General features: G+C 39.4%; 7 non-coding genes and 2 pseudogenes across 7 annotated transcripts; all 9 read left to right on the top strand.

The window, feature by feature from the left end:
- Nucleotides 1-351: 351 nt before the first annotated feature.
- On the top strand, nt 352-470 carry LOC127999977 (5S ribosomal RNA). Its single transcript, XR_008172779.1, has one exon. It is a non-coding gene; the product is annotated as a 5S ribosomal RNA (ribosomal RNA).
- A 221-nt stretch (nt 471-691) lies between these two features.
- LOC128007264 (uncharacterized) lies at nt 692-810 on the top strand (annotated as a pseudogene).
- A 916-nt stretch (nt 811-1726) lies between these two features.
- On the top strand, nt 1727-1845 carry LOC128006793 (uncharacterized; annotated as a pseudogene).
- Nucleotides 1846-2219: 374 nt separating this feature from the next.
- Nucleotides 2220-2338, top strand: LOC128005305 (5S ribosomal RNA). The gene has a single exon (XR_008177961.1). It is a non-coding gene; the product is annotated as a 5S ribosomal RNA (ribosomal RNA).
- A 220-nt stretch (nt 2339-2558) lies between these two features.
- LOC128000061 (5S ribosomal RNA) lies at nt 2559-2677 on the top strand. Its single transcript, XR_008172859.1, has one exon. It is a non-coding gene; the product is annotated as a 5S ribosomal RNA (ribosomal RNA).
- Nucleotides 2678-3192: 515 nt separating this feature from the next.
- Nucleotides 3193-3311, top strand: LOC127998655 (5S ribosomal RNA). The gene has a single exon (XR_008171489.1). It is a non-coding gene; the product is annotated as a 5S ribosomal RNA (ribosomal RNA).
- A 514-nt stretch (nt 3312-3825) lies between these two features.
- On the top strand, nt 3826-3944 carry LOC128000862 (5S ribosomal RNA). The gene has a single exon (XR_008173635.1). It is a non-coding gene; the product is annotated as a 5S ribosomal RNA (ribosomal RNA).
- Nucleotides 3945-4313: 369 nt separating this feature from the next.
- LOC127998656 (5S ribosomal RNA) lies at nt 4314-4432 on the top strand. The gene has a single exon (XR_008171490.1). It is a non-coding gene; the product is annotated as a 5S ribosomal RNA (ribosomal RNA).
- Nucleotides 4433-4930: 498 nt separating this feature from the next.
- Nucleotides 4931-5049, top strand: LOC127998168 (5S ribosomal RNA). The gene has a single exon (XR_008171019.1). It is a non-coding gene; the product is annotated as a 5S ribosomal RNA (ribosomal RNA).
- Nucleotides 5050-10000: the final 4951 nt, after the last annotated feature.

The following is a 10000-nucleotide window of genomic DNA, read 5'->3' on the forward strand; positions in this document are numbered from 1 at the left end:
TAGTATATAATAATTTTGCCAAAAAATAGAGTCAATGCCGATCTCTGAATATTAGCAGGTCTGGGCCTGGTTAGTACTTGGATGGGAGACCGCCTGGGAATACCAGGTGCTGTAAGCTTTTTGGACATTTTTCACTTAGTATATAATAATTTTGCCAAAAAATAGAGTCAATGCCCGATCTCTGAATCTTAGCAGGATTAGGTCTGGTTAGTACTTTGATGAGAGACTGCCTAGGAATACCAGGTGCTTTAAGCTTTTGGGTTTTCTTTCCTACTTATATAATGTACTGGCAATAAGATTGGCTGGTCTTTAAATAGCCCTCTCTTTGCAGCAGACTTTGCAGGAGACTTCGTTTACGGCCATACCAACCAGGCTATGCCCGATCTCGTCTGATCTCGGAAGCTAAGCAGGTTTGGGCCTGGTTAGTACTTGGATGGGAGACCGCCTGGGAATACCAGGTGCTGTAAGCTTTTTGGACATTTTTCACTTAGTATATAATAATTTTGCCAAAAAATAGAGTCAATGCTCGATCTCTGAATCTTAGCAGGTTTAGGTCTGGTTAGTACTTTTATGAGAGACTGCCTAGGAATACCAGGTGCTTTAAGCTTTTGGGTTTTCTTTCCTACTTATATAATGTACTGGCGATAAGATTGGCTTGTCTTTAAATAGCCCTCTCTTTGCAGCAGACTTCGCTTACTTCCATACCAACCTGGCTATGTCCGATCTCGTCTGATCTCGGAAGCTAAGAAGTTTTGGGCCTGGTTCTTACTTGGATGGGAGACCGCCTGGGAATACCAGGTGCTGTAAGCTTTTTGGACATTTTTCACTAAGTATATAATAATTTTGCCAAAAAATAGAGTCAGTGCCTGATCTCTGAATATTAGCAGGTTTGGGCCTGTTTAGTACATGGATGGGAGACTGCCTGGGAATATACTGCCTTTAATTATAATTTTGCATTATTGAGACACTGTTTTCCTAATGAATGTTGTTCAGTGCTTTGACGCAATGTATTTTGTTTAAAGCACTATATAAATAAATGTGATTGATTGATTGATTGAATACCAGGTGCTGTAAGCTTTTTGGACATTTTTCACTTAGTATATAATAATTTTGCCAAAAAATAGAGTCAATGCCCGATCTCTGAATATTAGCAGGTTTGCACCTGGTTAGTACATGGATGGGAGACTGCCTGGGAATACCAGGTGCTTTAATCTTTTTGGAAAATTTCACGAATTATATAATAATCTTTCATTAAAAAAAAAAAAGAGTCAATGCCCGATCTCTGAATCTTAACAGGTTTAGGTCTGGTTAGTACTTTGATGAGAGACTGCCTTGGAATACCAGGTGCTGTAAGCTTTTTGGACATTTTTCACTTAGTATATAATAATTTTGCCAAAAAATAGAGTCAATGCCGATCTCTGAATATTTGCAGGTTTGGGCCTGGTTAGTACATGGATGGGAGACTGCCTGGGAATACCAGGTGCTTTAATCTTTTTGGAAAATTTCACGAATTATTTAATAATCTTTCATTAAAAAAAAAAAAAAAAAAAAGAGTCAATGCCTGATCTCTGAATCTTAGCAGGTTTAGGTCTGGTTAGTACTTTGATGAGAGACTGCCTAGGAATACCAGGTGCTTTAAGCTTTTGGGCTTTCTTTCCTACTTATATAATGTACTGGCGATAAGAATGGCTGGTCTTTAAATAGCCCTCTCTTTGCAGCAGACTTCGCTTGCGGCCATACCAACCTGGCTATGCCCGATCTCGTCTGATCTCAGAAGCTAAGCAGGTTTGTGCCTGGTTAGTACTTGGATGGCAGACCGCCTGGGAATACCAGGTGCTGTAACCTTTTTGGACATTTTTCACTTAGTATATAATAATTTTGCCAAAAAATAGAGTCAATGCCCGATCTCTGAATATTTGCAGGTTTGGGCCTGGTTAGTACATGGATGGGAGACTGCCTGGGAATACCAGGTGCTTTAATCTTTTTGGAAAATTTCACGAATTATATAATAATCTTTCATTAAAAAAAAAAAAAAAAAAAAAAAGAGTCAATGCCCGATCTCTGAATTTTAGCAGGTTTAGGTCTGGTTAGTACTTTGATGAGAGACTGCCTAGGAATACCAGGTGCTTTAAGCTTTTGGGTTTTCTTTCCTACTTATATAATGTACTGGCGATAAGATTGGCTGTTCTTTAAATAGCCCTCTCTTTGCAGCAGACTTCTCTTACGGCCATACCAACCTGGGTATGCCCAATCTCGTCTGATCTCGGAAGCTAAGCAGGTTTGGGCCTGGTTAGTACTTGGATGGGAGACCGCCTGGGAATACCAGGTGCTGTAACCTTTTTGGAAATTTTTCACTTAGTATATAATAATTTTGCCAAAAAATTGAGTCAATGCCGATCTCTGAATCTTAGCAGGTTTAGGTCTGGTTAGTACTTTGATGAGAGACTGCCTAGGAATACCAGGTGCTTTAAGCTTTTGGGTTTTCTTTCCTACTTATATAATGTACTGGCGATAAGATTGGCTGTTCTTTAAATAGCCCTCTCTTTGCAGCAGACTTCGCTTACGGCCATACCAACCTGGCTATGCCCAATCTCGTCTGATCTCGGAAGCTAAGCAGGTTTGGGCCTGGTTAGTACTTGGATGGGAGACCGCCTGGGAATACCAGGTGCTGTAAGCTTTTTGGAAATTTTTCACTTAGTATATAATAATTTTGCCAAAAGATAGAGTCAATGCCGATCTCTGAATATTAGCAGGTTTGGGCCTGGTGAGTACATGGATGGGAGACTGCCTGGGAATACCAGGTGCTGTAAGCTTTTTGGACATTTTTCACTTAGTATATAATAGTTTTGCCAAAAAATAGAGTCAATGCCGATCTCTGAATATTTGCAGGTTTGGGCCTGGTTAGTACATGGATGGGAGACTGCCTGGGAATACCAGGTGCTTTAATCTTTTTGGAAAATTTCACGAATTATATAATAGTCTTTCATTTAAAAAAAAAAATAAAAAAATAAAAAAAAGAGTCAATGCCCGATCTCTGAATCTTAACAGGTTTAGGTCTGGTTAGTACTTTTATGAGAGACTGCCTAGGAATACCAGGTGCTTTAAGCTTTTGGGTTTTCTTTCCTACTTATATAATGTACTGGCGATAAGATTGGCTGTTCTTTAAATAGCCCTCTCTTTGCAGCAGACTTCGCTTACGGCCATACCAACCTGGCTATGACCGATCTCGTCTGATCTCGGAAGCTAAGCAGGTTTGGGCCTGGTTAGTACTTGGATGGGAGACCGCCTGGGAATACCAGGTGCTGTAAGCTTTTTGGAAATTTTTCACTTAGTATATAATAATTTTGCCAAAAGATAGAGTCAATGCCGATCTCTGAATATTAGCAGGTTTGGGCCTGGTGAGTACATGGATGGGAGACTGCCTGGGAATACCAGGTGCTGTAAGCTTTTTGGACATTTTTCACTTAGTATATAATAGTTTTGCCAAAAAATAGAGTCAATGCCGATCTCTGAATATTTGCAGGTTTGGGCCTGGTTAGTACATGGATGGGAGACTGCCTGGGAATACCAGGTGCTTTAATCTTTTTGGAAAATTTCACGAATTATATAATAGTCTTTCATTTAAAAAAAAAATAAATAAATAAAAAAAAGAGTCAATGCCCGATCTCTGAATCTTAGCAGGTTTAGGTCTGGTTAGTACTTTGATGAGAGACTGCCTAGGAATACCAGGTGCTTTAAGCTTTTGGGCTTTCTTTCCTACTTATATAATGTACTGGCGATAAGATTGGCTGATCTTTAAATAGCCCTCTCTTTGCAGCAGACTTCGCTTACGGCCATACCAACCTGGCTATGCCCGATCTCGTCTGATCTCGGAAGCTCAGCAGGTTTGGGCCTGGTTAGTACTTGGATGGGAGACCGCGTGGGAATACCAGGTGCTGTAAGCTTTTTGGACATTTTTCACTTAGTTTATAATAATTTTGCCAAAAAATAGAGTCAATGCCCGATCTCTGAATATTTGCAGGTTTGGGCCTGGTTAGTACATGGATGGGAGACTGCCTGGGAATACCAGGTGCTTTAATCTTTTTGGAAAATTTCACGAATTATATAATAATCTTTCATTAAAAAAAAAAAAAAAAAAGAGTCAATGCCCGATCTCTGAATCTTAACAGGTTTAGGTCTGGTTAGTACTTTTATGAGAGACTGCCTAGGAATACCAGGTGCTTTAGGCTTTTGGGTTTTCTTTCCTACTTATATAATGTACTGGCGATAAGATTGGCTGTTCTTTAAATAGCCCTCTCTTTGCAGCAGACTTCGCTTACGGCCATACCAACCTGGCTATGACCGATCTCGTCTGATCTCGGAAGCTAAGCAGGTTTGGGCCTGGTTAGTACTTGGATGGGAGACCGCCTGGGAATACCAGGTGCTGTAAGCTTTTTGGAAATTTTTCACTTAGTATATAATAATTTTGCCAAAAGATAGAGTCAATGCCGATCTCTGAATATTAGCAGGTTTGGGCCTGGTTAGTACATGGATGGGAGACTGCCTGGGAATACCAGGTGCTGTAAGCTTTTTGGACATTTTTCACTTAGTATATAATAATTTTGCCAAAAAATAGAGTCAATGCCGATCTCTGAATATTTGCAGGTTTGGGCCTGGTTAGTACATGGATGGGAGACTGCCTGGGAATACCAGGTGCTTTAATCTTTTTGGAAAATTTCACGAATTATATAATAGTCTTTCATTAAAAAAAAAAAAGAGTCAATGCCCGATCTCTGAATCTTAACAGGTTTAGGTCTGGTTAGTACTTTGATGAGAGACTGCCTAGGAATACCAGGTGCTTTAAGCTTTTGGGCTTTCTTTCCTACTTATATAATGTACTGGCGATAAGAATGGCTGGTCTTTAAATAGCCCTCTCTTTGCAGCAGACTTCGCTTACGGCCATACCAACCTGGCTATGCCCGATCTCGTCTGATCTCGGAAGCTAAGCAGGTTTGGGCCTGGTTAGTACATGGATGGGAGACCGCCTGGGAATACCAGGTGCTGTAAGCTTTTTGGACATTTTTCACTTAGTATATAATAATTTTGCCAAAAAATAGAGAAAATGCCTGATCTCTGAATCTTAGCAGGTTTGGGCCTGCTTAGTACATGGATGGGAGACTGCCTGGGAATACCAGGTGCTTTAATCTTTTTGGAAAATTTCACGAATTATATAATAATCTTTCATTAAAAAAAAATAAATAAATAAATAAATAAAAAAAGAGTCAATTCCCGATCTCTGAATCTTAGCAGGTTTAGGTCTGGTTAGTACTTTGATGAGAGACTGCCTAGGAATACCAGGTGCTTTAAGCTTTTGGGCTTTCTTTCCTACTTATATAATGTTCTGGCGATAAGATTGGCTGGTCTTTAAATAGCCCTCTCTTTGCAGCAGACTTCGCTTACGGCCATACCAACCTGGCGGCGCTAGAGAGCCAACAGGAAGTGATAGGCTTGCAGCACAGAGAGAAAGGCTCAACTCTGTTTGTTTAAATTAACCGTCTGTTTCTACATATCCTGGTTTTCAGTTTTGATTTCTGTTTGGGACATTAGTTGCTGGATAGTTTTTGCTGACTTTAATAAATTCCCCCGACAGCTTAGGCTGTCTGGGGGACTTTTTTGACATTTTTCTCATTGTAGCATGCTGCAGATGCACAGCATGGCTGCAGATAAAGAAACAGAACTAACCATGATGAGAAAAAGTAGCAATGGGAGGAATGAAGAGGAGGAGCAAAGAAGAGGTGAAGTCAAACAAGCGGAGATCCAAAAGCAACAGGATTCAAGTAAAGTCACAGGACATTTGTGGGAAGAGGGAGAAGAAAACAGCAGAGCAGTGCAAGGAAAATCAAAAGGGAAGTACAACAAAGAGCTGACTGTGGAAGTAGAGGTGGAGGGAACTGAAAAGATTTCAATGATGGATTTACTGAAAGGAGTAAAGAAGGAGTGTGGAGAAGTGATTGGCTGCAGGGTGAGAGGTGAAAGGGTCTATGAGCTCACAATGAAGGATGAAGAGGCAAAGAGGAAACTAATGGATGGAGTGAGAGTGAAAGGAGTGATGGTGCATGCCAGGGATATAATGAATAATGATATGGTGGTGTCCTTTATCAATATGCCTGTGTATTTAGAGGATGAGAAGATACTCGCCAAGCTACAGGAGTGGGGAGTACGACCACTTTCACCAATCAAACGCCGGGTGTGGCCTGGAACAGATATAGTTGATGGGACACGTTTCTTAAAAGTTCGCTTCACAGAACAGGTATGTTCACTACCATACTCCACAAAGTTTGAGACTCTGAGAGGCACCGAATATTTTCGTGTCATCCATGATAGGCAAATACGTGTTTGCAGACTCTGTATCAAGCCAGGGCACATAATTAGAGAGTGCCCTGAATTAAAATGCTTCAAGTGCAATGGTGGAGGCCATTATGCAAGAGATTGTGAAGAATGGATGGGATTAGAGAGAGAGCGAGTGGACGGTAAAAAAAAAGGTGAAAGGAGGAGCAGTGTTCTGACAGAGGAGCAAGAGGAGGAAACAACTGATGTGGTGAGCGGTGGAGAGAAAGACGGAGCTGAAGATAGTGAGAGAAGAAGCAAAATGGAATGGCGAGACACAGCTGAAAGTTTCAGTGAAGCGGATGAGGAGGAGGAGGAGGAGGAGATGGAGCAGTCGGAAGTGATCGAAGAAGAGGAGGAGACAGATGAAAGTAATGTGAAAGAAAGAGGTAAAGAAGAGGCAAAGAAAAATACTGCACAGAAACTGATAGAAAGCAGAGGTGGAGAAAAGGGAGACAGTGAAAAGAAAGATGGACTGAAAACAAAGATTATAAGACTGAGTTCAAAGAGGAAGTCTGAGATGGACGGAGAACAGGTTGAGCAGATAAAAGAACCACGAGCGGGTATGTGATGTATGAATGAACTGTGCATGTGTTCCTGGTTTTGTTTAGTTTTTCTTCTGGGTTACTCTCATGGCCACTGTAACTTCAATAAACATAAATGGGTTAAGGGATAAAAACAAGATGAAAAAACTATTATTTACTTATCGGAGTGATATAATCTGTATACAGGAGACAAACTGGGAGGAGGATAAAGTAAAGGAGATGAGAGAAGAGTGGAGAGGGGACATATACTATAATAATGGTGCAAAAAATGCAAGAGGTGTGGCAATATTATTTAAAAAAGATATTGTAGAAGGTATAAGAGAGGTGTATAAAGACCAGAGGGGAAGGATCTTGGTGGTTGAATTCATGTATAGAGATATGGATTTTAGATTAATAAATATATATGTTCCAAATATAGAAGGGGACAGGAGGGAAATTTTGAAAGAGTTAAAAGGATTGGTTGTGGGGAAATGTATTATAGTGGGAGATTTTAATATAAAATGTAGCAGATTGGATGTGGGAAAGGGGGTAAAATTTAGATGGGAAAAGTCTAGGGGAATGTTGATGGAGATAATGAGAGAAAAGGGGTTAATAGATGTGTGGAGGTATGAAAATCCAGAAAAAAGAGAATTTACTAGAAGGCAGTTAAGAGAAGGTATATTAAAACAGAGTAGAATAGATTTAGTGTTAGTTGAAGAGGAAATAATTAGATACATAGACGGGATAAAACATCAGGTAAATAGTTTAAGTGATCACGATAGTGTAAGGTTCAGAATCAAGGTAGGGAGTGAGGAGGTAGGAGGAGGGATGTGGATATTGAATGCAGGGTATATCGAAGAGGAAGAATATGAGATACAGATGAAGGATCTATTAAATAGGGAAGAAGAGAAGATAGATGAGTATACAAGAGACGGTGGATTAGAGGGTACAATAGCGGAGAGATGGGAGGAAATAAAGGATCAAATTAAGTTAATTAGTATAAAATACAGTAAGAAAAGAAGAGGAAAGATGAAGAAGGAGGAAATTATGCTTAGAGAAAGATTGAGAGAGGAGTTAGTTAAGGCTGAAGATGAAGAAGGATACAGTATGGAAAAATATATAGAGGTTAAGATGGCGCTAGAAAAATATGAAAGGGAGAAATGCAGAGGAGCTATTTTACGAAGCAAGGCAAAATATGCATTAGAAGGTGAGAAATGCACAGGGTATTTTTTAGGGCTAGAGAAAAGGAGACAAAGTAAAACATATATAAATGAAATAAATACAAAAGAGGGCAAAACAACCAAAGACTATGTAGAGATTTTGGAGAGAGTTCAAGAATTCTATGGAGAATTATATAAGAGAGGAGAAGTGGATGAGAGAAGTATAGATGGAGTATTAGAAAGTGTAGAAAATATTCTAAATAAGGAGGATGCAGAGTGGTGTGATAGAGAGATAGATGAGAAGGAAGTAGAAGCGGCAATAGGGGGGTTGAAAAGTGGAAAAAGTCCAGGGAGTGATGGGATTGGTATTGAATGGTATAAAACATATAGAGAAGAGGTAGCACCGATTTTAGTTAAAGTGTTCAAGGAGATGGAAAGAACAGGGATGGTGCAAGATAGAATGGTAGAGGGAGTGATAGCTCTGGTGTATAAGAAGGGGAATAGGTTGAATATAGAGAACTATAGACCAATCAGTCTATTAAATGTGGATTATAAAATACTGACTAAAGTTTTAGCGAACAGAGTGAAAAAAGTGATTGGAAGTATAGTGCAACCAACACAAAGTTACAGCATACCAGGCAGGGATATAGCAGACACGATAGGGACAGTTAGGGATGTGATAGAGTACATGAAACGAGATAAGAAGGGAGGAATAGTATTAGGGATAGATTGGAATAAAGCATTCGATAGGGTAGAACACAAATACTTATTTAAGGTATTAGAGAAGTTTGGATTTGGAAGTAGAATGATAGGGTGGGTGAAGAGACTATATGAGAAGGCAAAAAGTTGCATAAAAATAAATGGAGTATTAACAGACAGGTTTAAGATAGGAAGGTCAGTGAGACAGGGCTGTCCCCTGTCTGCATTATTATATGCAATTTCAGTAGAGCCTTTAGCCACTCTAATCAAGAGGGATAGAAGGGTAGTTGGTATTGAGTTGCCATATGGAGGAATGTGTACTATAAACCAATATGCAGATGACACTACAATTACAGTGAGGGAAGGAAACAGTGTAAAAAGAGTTTTAGAGATAGTAAAGATGTTTGGGAAGGCATCAGGGGCAAAAATAAATGTAGATAAATCTGAATTAATGTATATAGGGGAGGTAGAGAGAGTAGAGGTAGGGATAAGAGTGGAGGAAAAATATATGAAAGTATTAGGGGTATATTTAGGGGTCGAAAGCAAAGAGGCAAGAGATGTGACCTGGACTGGGGTAATTAATAAAATAAGAACAGTAAGTGCAACATGGAAAGGGAGGAAATTAAAGTTAAATGGGAAAGTAATAGTAGTAAATAGCCTGCTGTTGTCAGTTTGTGTTTATGTAATGAGTGTAATGGAAATGCCAGGGTGGGTGATGAATGAATTGAATAAAATTGTATGTGATTTTATATGGGAGGGAAAAGGTGTGAAAATTGCACAGAAAACATTGGTGGGTCAGAGATGGGAAGGAGGCTTAAGCTTGATGGACCTAGAAATAAAAAGGGCTGCGATGAGAATAAAAACGGTGAAAAAATATATGGGAGGGCTATGGGATTATGGGTGGAAGGAATTCTTAAGGAAATATATTGATGATGTGGGAGGAATAGGGGACAATGGATGGTATATGGGCTTTAAGCAATCAATGACGGAAGGAATACCAGAAATATATCGGGAAGTATTAGAGGCATGGAGACAGTTCCTTCCCAAAATAGAATATGAATGTGAAGACATACAGGTGATTAAAAATCTACCACTATTTCTCAACGAAAAGATTAAACATAAAAATAAAACATTGTATGAATGTAAATTCATAGAAGGGGGTATAAAACAAGTGAAGGACATTATGTATGAAGTTATTCCAGGATTTCTAAAAAATAACTGCATTTATGATACTGTGTGTGATCTGGAAGG

This window comes from Carassius gibelio, chromosome B22 (genome assembly GCF_023724105.1).
Source record: "Carassius gibelio isolate Cgi1373 ecotype wild population from Czech Republic chromosome B22, carGib1.2-hapl.c, whole genome shotgun sequence".
Lineage (NCBI taxonomy): Eukaryota > Metazoa > Chordata > Actinopteri > Cypriniformes > Cyprinidae > Carassius > Carassius gibelio.